Raw genomic sequence first — 12,630 nt, 5'->3', positions numbered from 1 at the left:
TTTATCAGTCAACTTAAACACATACATTTTAAAAATTTAGCTCCTCCTCTCAGTCCCATATTGAATTTCAATTGGAAGAGGTGAGTCTGGTCTTAAAATGGAGGGCCGTGATCCAAAGGAGCCAGAACAGTTGAGGAAGCTGTTTATTGGTAGTCTGAGTTTTGAACCTACTGATGATAGTCTAAGAGAACACTTTGAAAAATGGGACCCACTCATGGATTGTGTGGTAATGAGAGATCCTCAAACAAAAGGCCCCGGAGGCTTTGGCTTTGCGACTTACTCTTGTGTTGAAGAGGTGGATGCAGCAAGGTGTGCCCGACCGCATGAAGTTGATGGGCATGTAGTGGAGCCAAAGAGAGCAGCCAAAGAGAGGAGTCAGTAAAGGCCTGGTGCCCATCTAACAGTGAAGAAAACTTTTGTTGGTGGTATTAAAGAAGATACAAAAGAATATAATTTGAGAGACTAATTTGAAAAATGTGACAAGATTGAAACCATAGAAGTTATGGAAGACAGGCAGAATGGGAAAAAGAGAGGATTTGCTTTTGTAACTTTTGATGATCACGACACAGTTGATAAAATTGTGTTCAGAAATACCACACTATTAATGGGCATAATTGTGAAGTGAAAAAGGCCCTTTCTAAACAAGAGATGAAGTCTGCTGGATCATAAAGAGGACGTGGAAGTGAATCTGGCAATTTTATGGGTCATGGAGGAAACTTAGGAAGTGGTGGAGGGAATTTTGACCATGATGGAAACTGGTGGAAGAGGAGGTTATGGTGGTGGAGAAGGTGGCAGCATAGGTAGTTATCGAGGAGGTGATGGTGGATATAATGGATTTGGAGGTGATGGTGGAAACTATGGTGGTGGTCCTGGTTACAGTAGTAGAAGAGGGTATGGCGGTAGTGGACCAGGATATGGAAACCAAGGTGGTGGATACGATGGTGGTGGAGGATATGATGGTTACAACAAAGGAGGAAATTTTGATGGTGGTAACTATGGTAGTGGTGGAAACTATAATGATTTTGGAAATTATAGTGGACAGCAACAGTCAAATTATGGATGCATGAAAGGGGACAGTTTTGGTGGAAGAAGCTCTGGCAGTCCGTATGGTGGATCTGGTGGTAGAAGTGGTGGATATGGTAGCAGAAGGTTTTATGAAACAACAGAAAAGGGCTACAGTTCTTAGCAGGAGAGAGAGCAAAGAGTTGTTAGGAAAGCTGCAGGTTACTTTGAGACAGTTATCCCAAATGCATTAGAGGGACTGTAAAAATCTGCCACAGAAGGAACGATGATCCATAGTCAAAAAGTTACTGTAGCTTCAACAAGAAACCCTTCTGGTTAAGGACTGTCATAGCCACAGTTTGCAAAAAGTGCAGCTATTGATTAATGCAATGTAGTGTCAATTGTATGTACATTCCTGAGGTCTTTTATCTGTTGTAGCTTTGCCTTTTTCTTTCTTTTCATTACATCAGGTATATTGCCCTATAAATTGTGGTAGTGGTACCAGGAATAAAAAATTAAGGAATTTTTAACTTAAAAAAATTTAAATAACTTTATCCTGTTACTAGTTTCAGTGAATGAAGTGTAGTAGGTGAACATTTGAAGTTGGAAACCAATATTATAATAAATCATCCTTAAAGATCTCTCAGTAAAGTTTCTTCTGTATTTCTAAGATTGGCGAGGATAAAACAGGAAGTATGGGGGGAATCATGTAGCGATTACTTTGTAAATTCTAGTTTTAATTCATATTGTTATTCTTTTAAGGCCATATTTTTGCCCTTTGTTGTTTATGTTACCACACATATTTGATCATCTAGTTGCATAGCCACACATGACTAAAGTCTGTATTTTCTGCCCTCCTATACTTTCTTGAACAAGATGCCTAATATTTGTTTAAGTATATAAAATATATGTGTATATGCATGTGTAATTCATGTGTATGATTGCTAAACAGCAGTGTGTCCCTCCATAGACTCAAAGGGAATATTAAAAATAAACTAAGTTTGAACTAAACTGTGACCTCTTTGGCCCTGGTTTCATTTTCTAAAAACAAGTCTAGTTGCCAAAATATCTCTCAAGTTTTTTGCTTTTTCCTTTGCTTCACATCTAAGAATCTGGAAGTGCAATTAGAGCTCTCTTTTAGGATAATTTCTGGCTTCTCTGGAAGTTAGGGAGGCATGGATGAAATACAATATATGTCACCATTGTAGCTTTGAAAAAAAGGACGGGATTGACAGTTTTACCTTACAGAACTTGGCCACCTGTGGGCCGTATTAGCCACTTGTGAACCTTTGGAGACTAGGCAACTGTCAACCTTTTGAACATAGCAATTTACAAAATTTTAATCAATATTAAGTTATTCCAGTAGTTGAGACTGGTGTTTAAAATATTAACAGACAAGGGCAATACACTAAATGTACTTATAAGAGAATGTCAATAAAAATAACCACTTGTAGACTTTTATTTTATAGTTTGCTTTTTATGATGATAAATTAAGGACTATTGTATTGCATTATATATAGATTTATTACTGTATATCACTGGACAGTGTGTAAGCTATGTATTTTTTCATAGAACAGTTTACTTTTGAACTATTTCTTTTTAAAAATTCAATTATATAGCTTTTGTGGGCCCATCACACTTCTGCTATGAAACTCTGATCAATTATAAGGTAATTAAAGTAGAAATATAACTTAACTTTTACATGCTTATTGGTTGATTGTCTAAAGAACTATTGTATTCTTACTTATTAACTATAATATCCTTATGGCCAAAATATTGTATGGCTGAAGGAAGTCATCAATAAATATTTTAAATAAATGAATGGTTTCAGAAGTGTTTGCTTAGAATGTAAAATATTTAATAAAACTTATTTAATCTTATATCTAAAAGGAAATGCAATTAGAGCTGTTTTTCCTGGCAAATTGTAATGTACTCAATGTTTGTTTTTGTTACATTAACAAATAGCCTTGTAACTTAACACATTCTTAACATAGAAAGCATAGAAAGCCTTGTGACCCTGCCCTCTTACGAGACTTGGAGAAAGTCACTTGGGTCCTCGTGGGCTGCAGCTTCCTAAGTGAGCAGATGAGTTCAGTTGTCTCTAAGACTGCTTCACAGTCTGTTGTTAATTGGAAAGGTATCACATTCCCATGTTTTTATACAAATCAGTCAGTCCCCTTTGTAGTCATTCACTCTTTAAAGCCTACATTTGTTGGACTGTTGGACAGATATATATATATATATATATATATATATATATATATTTTTTTTTTTTTTTTTAATTAGGGAAAGCTGAATGTCATAGATGAAGGAGATGTCTTCCAGAGGAAACAGATCTATTCCTTGTGGACACCTACTTTATATTCAGCAAATGTTAATTAAAATCCAATCTTAAGCTTTCTACTGTGATGAGCCAGGTTAGCACTAGAAAGAAAAAGGCAAGATGTGTTCTTCCTCTCCAGGAGCTTGCAATTGAGGGAGAGGCTGCACACACACCCTTTTGATAAATAAACAGGGTATCAGTAAGCACTATCATGTCAAGAGTTTACCTGTTCAAAAAGCTTTGAAAGAGGAAATATATATGTGCTAATGCTTATATAAGAGTGGAGTCAGGCATAGTGGCATCCACTTGGAATCCTAGCATTCAGTAGGCTGAGGCACGAGGATCACTAAGAGTTTGAGGCCAGCCAGAGATATATAGTGAACTCTAGGTCACTCTGTACTACACAGTGAGACCCTGTCTCAAAAGAGAAAAAAAAGGGCTGGGGAGATGGCTCAGTAGAATAAGCGCTTGCCTGCCAAGGACAAGGGCGAAAACAAATGGGCTGAGAAATAACTCAGTGGCACGGTGCCTGCCTGGCAAGTGCCCGGTCCTGAGTTTGATTCCCAGTACCAAAACCAACAAACTAAAGGAGTGGAATTATGGTGTGGTTCTCTGTTAAAGTGATCATTTATGATCATCATATGTTAAAATATGACTTGAATACGTAAGTATAGTGAGTGATACAGATTATCAAGCTGGTAGAAAGATGAGGTTGCAACAAGGTTTTGAGAAAGGACAAATATAATTGCATGCATGTTACATATTATATTTACTCCTCCAGTAACTAGTATTTTAGAAAAATAAATTCTTTTTAATATAAATATTTTTCAGATGAAAGGCAATATAATGTTTTTATTCACCAATCTGCATGGTAAGATTTATTTACATATTTGTTTGTTTGTTTTTTAGGTTTTCAAACTATGCGTCAGATATATAATGGGAAAATATTTCTTGTAAAGTCTTTACATTTCTTGATTATGTTCAGAGGATCTACAAATGTCCATGTAAATCTTCTGAGAATCTCTTCCACTTCAAATATAAGTCCTTAGAGACATAAGGCTTTGGAAAAGAAGGCAAGAAGGTGTGCCCAAAAGATTTACTGTACTGCTTTTCAAAGTGGAGCCAGCTGTTTTGGAACTAGAATTAAAATGTAAATTATCAAAGGGGAATAATGAGAGCCATTTCTTTCAAACAATGCCCAGAATGATCAGAGTAAGAAAGGGGCTTAAGGAGATTTCCTACTTTGCATAAGTCATGAAGGATCAATTGAAAGACTAGGAGGGAAGTTATTTTCAAAGAACTAAGCAGATATAACCCACAGACTGTCCAGGATGCCGGGCAGTTGAATTCATTGAGGAACAGACTGTCAATTCTCTTGGACTTGAATCCAAATTGCAAGATAATTGTACACAGAACTTAAGCAGTACAGTGCCAGCACCGTAGAAAGATTGTACATTGAATTGCAGAGCTAGTAGCATGAGTTGCCTTTTCATCCATGTGGTTTTATGAATCAAAGAACTTTTTATATAGTGCAGAAAGTGAGTGTCAAGTGAGAACTAAATACAAATATGTTAGGTGAATTTGGTCAGGGTTTTCACAAAAGAAAAAGCCATGAATGGTTTTAAATGGTTTTGATTATTTTCAAAAAACAGTTAGTTTATGTTATATTTTTGGACAAATTGAAGGCCTTTAAAAAGATGTAACTGCTCTAACCAGGACTGCATATATGTCATCAAAGTCTGTATGTTCATTTGACTGTTCACATTAAATCTTAAAATTTAACTTTAATCAAGTGTTATAGCTCTAAAATGAGATAATATCAACAAAGAAATGAGATCTGGGGAGATAGCTCAGCGTCATAAACGCTTCCCTGGCAAGCATGAGGTCCCGAGTTCAATCCTTGGTACCAAAAAAAAAGATAAGAAAAGAACAGAAAATATACTGAGTTACAGTTGATTTTTACACAAATACATAAACATTTATTTATTTATTTATTTATTTATTTATTTATTTATATAGTGCTAGCTATTGAACCTATGGCCTCACCCATGCCAGGCAAATGTGCCACCACTGAACTATACATCACCAACCCCACAAATGAACTGTTAAGTTGTCAGTAAGATAACTTCAAGATTTGGGGGATATGAAGAACTTATATACATTGGTGTGAAACAGGGATGGATGGTTTTGCCTCAACTCTGAGGCAAAACCATGAAGGGACAGAGTGTTTTAATTGTAAAGGCCAGATCTCATTGAAATAATGCAGGGTTTGATTATGATATATTTCATTACAAGCATAAAATTCGACATTGTCCTCTAAATACTACTTCCAATGCTTTCCTGGAATCTGTGACTTCTTTCTACCTGTACTTGGACTTGTTGCTTGTTTCTATTGTCAAACCTTGTAATAGATGTCTGTATTTTGACTGTTTCTTAATTTGTATGCCCAGCTCTGGCTTCTTAAGACTCATACCCAACTACCTTCCAGGTTGCTTCTTTATGACCATAAAGTGCATAGGGGCTACGGGGTCCAAATAGCTAAAGACCATATTTCACTTAGTAACTGAAGTATAAAAATAGTCTGTAGACAACTGAAACTCAACACATTCATAAGGAAACCTATTTTAATATCTACCCTGTACTGCTCTTTGAATCCCATTTTATGTCATGAAGTCCAAAGCCATCCTAGACTCTGAAATATATTTCCTTAATATATACTTGTTCCAGAAAATTCTCCTTGTTATCATTATTCTCACTGAATTTGTTCTTCACTTTTCCCCCTTTGTTCTGGGCAGTGGGCACGGGGCCTCACACTTACTTGCCAGGCAGGTGCTGTGCCACAGAGCTGTATTTCACTTCTCTTCTCCACTTTTCATCTGAAATGTAGCATTTGATCCCTCCAGTATTTTGTAGCATTCCTATCCCTCCAGTATTTTCCTATCAAATCTAGTTTTTATGTGAGCCAACGTAGTCTTTTTGCATGTCTAACCAGATCGCTCTTATATTTCAAATCCTCACTTCAATGTCTGGTTAATATAGCGTATTAAATATAACCATGCAAATCTGGGAGCATGCTATCTTTTCAATCTTATTTTCAGCTACTTCGTGCCTATATTTTTGGCCTCAGAATAACCAAGCTACTCTAGTCTCCACACATTACTTGCTCTGATATTCCCACTATAACTCCCCTGCACACATCCTTTTGGCTAACTTGCTTTGTGTCTTTCAAAACCAGGAGTGTCTTTATATTTGTATGGCACTGAATATTTATATTTTTTTGTAGGGAGGAGCTATCACATTCATTTTTGGAAACCTAGCTTCTAGCAGAATGCCTGATAGATGCTCTGCAGTGAAATAAATTTTTTTTTGACTGAACAGCAATGCCGTTCCATTTAGATTTGCTAATGAATACTTTGCTCAAATAGTTGCTTGTCCAGTGCAGTGTGGACAGTTGGTCTGTGGAGGGGCCTAACGTCTGTCAAATATCTTAGGACAGCCAGTACTTCTTTGTCATGCTTCTTGGGCTTCACCTCCAGGCTCTCCACCATCTACTCCCACAGAGCAGTTGTTGCCTGTCACGCCCAACCCTGGATAACTCATGTCTCTCAGCCAGTTTCTTCACTTTTACTATGTAGATGGATGCTTTCTCAAAGAGCTTTTGGGAAAACAAATGGGCTGGAGAATTTGTGAGGGAGAGGCAGGACAGTGTCAGGCCCAGTACTGGAATTCCAGTGAATTTTCATAAAACATGCAATTACACTTTCTAAAATGTATCAAGACTGATAATGGAAAATGAGAGTGAGAAACTGATAATATGAGAGAAATGTTCTAAAATGCACACCTAGAGATGGCCATGCTGTCAGTGTCAAAAGTCTAGACTTGATATAATGTTGAATTCTTTACATGCACCAAATTTCCAAGCAAAACCAATGTTTTGAATGCATCACTTGAGTACTGAGAATGACTTATTGTAAAAATTCCTTTATATAAAACTTAAATACTTTTCTTAAGTGACTGGGATGATTAACATTTCATAAATTCCAAAAAGATGCCATAATGCTTAAAGTCCATATTGTCTCACTTCATTGAATTACAATTAACTTAAATAGATTAACCATAAATAAAACCAGAGTGACCAGAATTTAAGGCATTGTCTCAAGTCTGCTCAGAGAAGCAGAACTTTTAGCTTTATGTCTTCCTTAAAGACAATAATATATGTCATTCAACATTTCTTTGTTGGTTCAAGGATTTTTATTACTTAGTCTCAATGAATAAAAATTATTTATGCTTTATTACCTACTTTTTTGCAATGCTGGTTAAAATCTTGTAGTTTGCACATTTCAGACAATATTAAGCTGCCATGTTTAAAATGGGCAAATCAAGGTGCTCTGATGATGGGTGATTTCTCTCTCTCTCTTTTTCTTTCTTTCTAATGTATTTAGCACAGGATCTACAGGGTCTACAGGGTCTCACCATCTATATTAGACTCGTACTGATCCTCTTGTTTGCAGCCTCCCAAGTGCTGGGATTACAGGGGTGTGCCACCACACCCAGTCTCAATTACTGTCTCAGTGCACCCCAGAGGCAAGGCTGACACAGCACACCAAGGATCCAACGCAGGCCTCTGCACTCTGCTTAAGCCAGTTCTTTAGTCCACTGAGCTATCTGGTCGGCCCACCCCAATGGGAAAGAGTTCATTACTTTTATTTGAAAGTTACATTGTTTTTTACCCAATTCTATAATAAATAAACTTTCTAGGAACTGTTTAGCTTTAAAATCTTTGAAAATATAAAATATTTCTGGATCACTTAGATTTGATTTTAAAAGCTAAGGCAAAATATTCAGATTGTGGTACATAATCACTTAATAGCTACCTAGCACCACTTAAAAATCATTTCTGTAATTAAGTAATTTTAAAAACCACTGATACAGCATAGCTTATTCTAAATATTTCTTATGGACAATAAGAATATGAAAATGATTGTCTTTATGTTTTCAAAAGAGAGCTTTATATTTATGTTTGCTTTTATTTTTTAAAAACTGATTTCATGAAATGCACAATACATTTCTCAGCTTAAATGATAGCGAAATCAAGTGTCACAAGAACTAAAAGACATTATTAACATTCAGAATAGATTGATAGAGAATGGGCCCAGTGTTTGGGTGTTCTTAAAAGTGTAAAGGCATATGACACAGGTTTTGTAGCAGAGAGGTTGCAAACATGTAAAATATATACATAGTTAAATATGTGAAAGAAAACAAGAGAAATGTAGGTGCTCTTAGCAAAAAACTACTCAGGACAGGAGATCCTGCAGGGCACACAGATATTCTGTACTGCAAGAGTTAGATGTCACTTTTATGTAACATCTTAACTGTGTTGGATTATTAAATATAATCAGGAAAACCACACTCTCCCAAAAGGATTAAACTCAAGAATAACAATCAGGAGCCTTGGCAAACCATCCACACACCCACATCTTCCAAGAAAATTACTCATAAGAGCAATTTGCATTGAGGTATTAAGCAGCATGTTTTAAGGTATGTGGGTTTAAACGCAACAAGGAAATATACCAGAGCTTTTTTGGTCTATAGATGATAAAACTTAGCATAATCTAAATGAATAAGAAACCACAGATTTTTAGACAATAAAAACCCAAGTACGTGTGCTTCCTGCCCATTATAAAATGCCAAAAAGAAAAAAAAAAAAACAGTTTTATAAGATTCTTCAGGATATTAAACAACAATTATTTAAAGTATTTTGATTTGGCTGGGAGAACTAAAATTGCTCAATTTAATGTTATAGTGATAAACCGGATATATTTTTAGAAAAATGTAATTGAAGTGTCAGTTTTCATATACTGTACAGTTTTTACTAACTATAGTTCTGTTTATTGATGAAAAAAATCTCAAATTTAGAAGAAAAGAAAAACCTTTCATACATTCCTGAGAGTAGTTATAGCCTACAATACCTGATTTCCCTAGGCTCAGATGTCCCATTGTCAGTAGTTTGGATATACTTGTGTCAAAGGGTTTGTCTTGGAAATTTTTCTCCTTTGACCAGTCTTTAATTTTTTATTTAATTATTTTTACTGTACAATGAAGATCCTAAGTATAATTTGAATACATTTATTTCCCTGCTGTCTAACATCACTATCACCATCTGCCTACATTTTGAAAAAATACAGCTTTGGAATTACTTTGGAAATATTGGGTATTTAACGATAAATAGTAAACAGACTTTAAATTTTAAATAACAAATAATTTTTGATATAGAGCCTAAAGCTAGAATTACCCAGATATGAATGAGCTAAGGGGGGAAATATGGTAACAAAAGCATTGAAATGCACATTACTAAAATGGGCGGGAGGGAGAAGAGGCCTCAGCTGCCTAATCTTTCCATCCAAGTTTGAATGAATAATTACATCTTGGTTTTCTGAGATTACTAGTTTCTGCTCTTCTAACTTTTGTATTTAAATAGTAAATTGTGAAGATTTTGACTCTCTGTTGAGATTAAATTGGCCAATTTAGTTTCAAAAATCAAAGGGCCATATTAGTTTTCCAAGACATAAGGGGTTGACAAGCCACTTCCTTGGGATGTATTTCTCCACGTGCTTCCTACCTGGTAATTCTAGGTATTTTAAGATTGTATTGGAACTCCAAGGCCAATACTTCTGTCTTCTGTGCAAGCTGCAACTTGTGACAACACATATCTTGCTCTCTCTTTCTGGAGCTAATGCTTAGATAAACTACTGTAGGAAAGCAGTGAGGTACTACAGTGACACATTATTCTGCCAGACCTCAGCTCTACAAGGACGTATGATGGGGGCCTCTTTGATACATGGAATCAAACATACTTGGTGGTTAGCTTCATTGAATTGACCATGGCCTTCCTAGTTTGTAAAAGTGAGGCTCTTCAATGGCTTAGAAGCCTTCATGATTTTTTTTTTTTTTTTTTGTATTTTAGGGAAGGGTCTACAAGATGTTCAGGGTCTCACTATTAGATCAGACTCAGTGATCTGCCTGTTTACAGCCTCGGAAGAGCTGGGATTACAGGCGCACACCACCACACCCAGTCTCAATTGCCATCTCAGCTTGCCCCAGGGGCAGGGCCAGTACTGCAGGCCTGGGGATGCAACCCCTGGCTCCTGTGCCCGGCTTGCAGGGGCTTTAATCCACTGAGCTATTTGGTCGGCCCAGAGGCCTTAATGTTTGATTGTAGGAGACAGATCACTCTCACAGAACTACCAAATGTTATCTCATCTTGAACCAGGAAAGTTTTGCTAGTTGCTATTTCTGAAACTACCTATTGTAAACCATTTTTGGTCTCCTTGATCTCAGAATTACATGTTTAGGCTTTTGCCAGGGCTGTAATATAATACATAACCACAAGCCACATATCCTTTGCTGTCACATTAGTAATATTTCTCTCATTAATGTAGATAAATTCTTATTAAAATTTCAAGTGGCCAGCAAAATAAGCAAACAAAACCACACCAGTTAGCCTAGAGGACCTCAAGGGACATTCTCACTTACTGTTGAATAAAACAGTTCCATCTTTCTTGAGTTTCTTCTTAGTGATTTTGTTAATTCTCACTTAGCAGGTGATCATTCAGGTTACTGCCCTGTTATTTCCCAATCCCCTAAATTTGACCAATCTTTAGAACTTCTAAATAAGAGACAAAAATACCAGTTATGTCTTGATAGTTAGAAAGATACTGGAAGATGGTCCACGTCCTAGTCAAGAGAGACACATCAAGCTCTGCCAAGTACCATAGAAACTGCTCAGCCTTATTATAAGTGGCCCACTCATAATTCATCTAGTCTTAAGACAGTGATTACCAAAGTGTGGTGCTTGGATGAACAATATCAGAACCACGTGGAAAACTGTTAGAATGCAAGTTCCCAAACTTCAGTCCACATCTGGGGTGTTCATCAGGCTCTCCTCATGATTCAGATACACATTGACATTGGGGAAGCAGCAGATGGTTCTCCTCTCCATGTAACCCAGAACCTATTAGAGGAAAATTTTGTTATCCTATGGCAGCATTACTTTAGTGTAGTTCAGAGGCATTGGGCCTAAAACTGACCCAAAGAAAGAAATCTATTTGCAAACTTTAGTGAAAATGTGTCAATATATAAAAACCTGAAATCACCCCCACTCGATCTCTTAAGGTTGGGAGGTATGTAACTCTGTGCTCTAAAAATAAAAACACTTCAGTGGTTTCCCTTCCTGTTAGCTCCAAAGTTGGCGGCCATCCTCCTTGCATGCTTTCCAAGGTGGAATTCTTAGTAATGCCTATTTTTACCAGCATCCCTAGACAACTAGTGGGAGAGACAGTCTTCACTGGTTACATTAATTTATTGTGGTTGCAGCAACAAATTACCACAAATTTGGTGTCTTAAGACCATAAAAGTTTATTGTCTCACCTTTGTGGAGGCCAGAATTCTGAAATTAAGTTGTTACAGGATGGTAGTTCCTATATTAGATCTACAGAAAATTCCATGCGTTCCTTGCTTCTCAGTTGTTGCCTCCATTTTTACATAAATCTTCCCCTCTTGCTCCTCCCACCCTTTACAAGGGACTCATTCTGGTGACTTTCCATTGAACTAATTCAGGTCTTCCTAATTTTTTTATTGTGAGAATCTCTCTAAGTTGTTAAGTTGTCAAGACTGGGCTCACCTGTTTGCCTCAGTCCCCTAAAATGCTGGGATAGCAGGTGTGCACCAACATGCCTAGTTGAAACTTTTATCACTCAGATTTTCCATATGTCTCTTGTAAGTATATTTATAATTGGCTTTCAAGCCATCAAGATAATCTAGAATGATTTTTTAAATTTCAATATCTTTAATTACATTTCCAAAGACTTTTTGTCAAATAAGGTAACATTCACAAGATCTGGGAAGAAAGGCATGGGCATATGCTATGCACTGGTATTTCTGCAGAATGGCACTTATGGTCATACTTTTCCAAGTAGACAGATATGTTGGGAGGCTCTGTAACTAAAGCTTGTTCTCATAATGTCATGCTAGAGTGCCTAAACTAACCTAAGCAAGTTCTGTATCTACTTCTTTAGGTTACTTTAACCTGGTGCTGTGTTTTCTTGTAGGTCATTAGAATACGAAGTGCCCAAGTTCAGCACCTTAGCTCTCCAAAAGCAACTGGTTTTATATTTTAATGGTCAACCATTCACTGGTTTTATATTTTAATGGTCAACCATTCACTTATAAATTCCTTCAATTTTATTCAGAAGTTCAGCATATCACCTAATCTACTGGATCATATATGTAATATATATATATATATA

At 36.4% G+C, this 12,630-nt stretch overlaps 1 protein-coding gene and 1 pseudogene across 3 annotated transcripts in view; both read left to right on the top strand.

Moving 5' to 3' along the window:
• The window catches only part of Map2 (microtubule associated protein 2), a 306,953-nt gene that overhangs the window by 15,177 nt on the left and 279,146 nt on the right, over nt 1-12,630 (top strand). The window lies entirely within an intron of this gene.
• LOC101579106 lies at nt 98-1,232 on the top strand (annotated as a pseudogene).

This window comes from Octodon degus, unplaced genomic scaffold (assembly GCF_000260255.1).
Source record: "Octodon degus isolate 3935 unplaced genomic scaffold, OctDeg1.0 scaffold00016, whole genome shotgun sequence".
Classification (NCBI taxonomy): domain Eukaryota; kingdom Metazoa; phylum Chordata; class Mammalia; order Rodentia; family Octodontidae; genus Octodon; species Octodon degus.
This window is presented reverse-complemented; position numbering and strand designations above follow the sequence as displayed.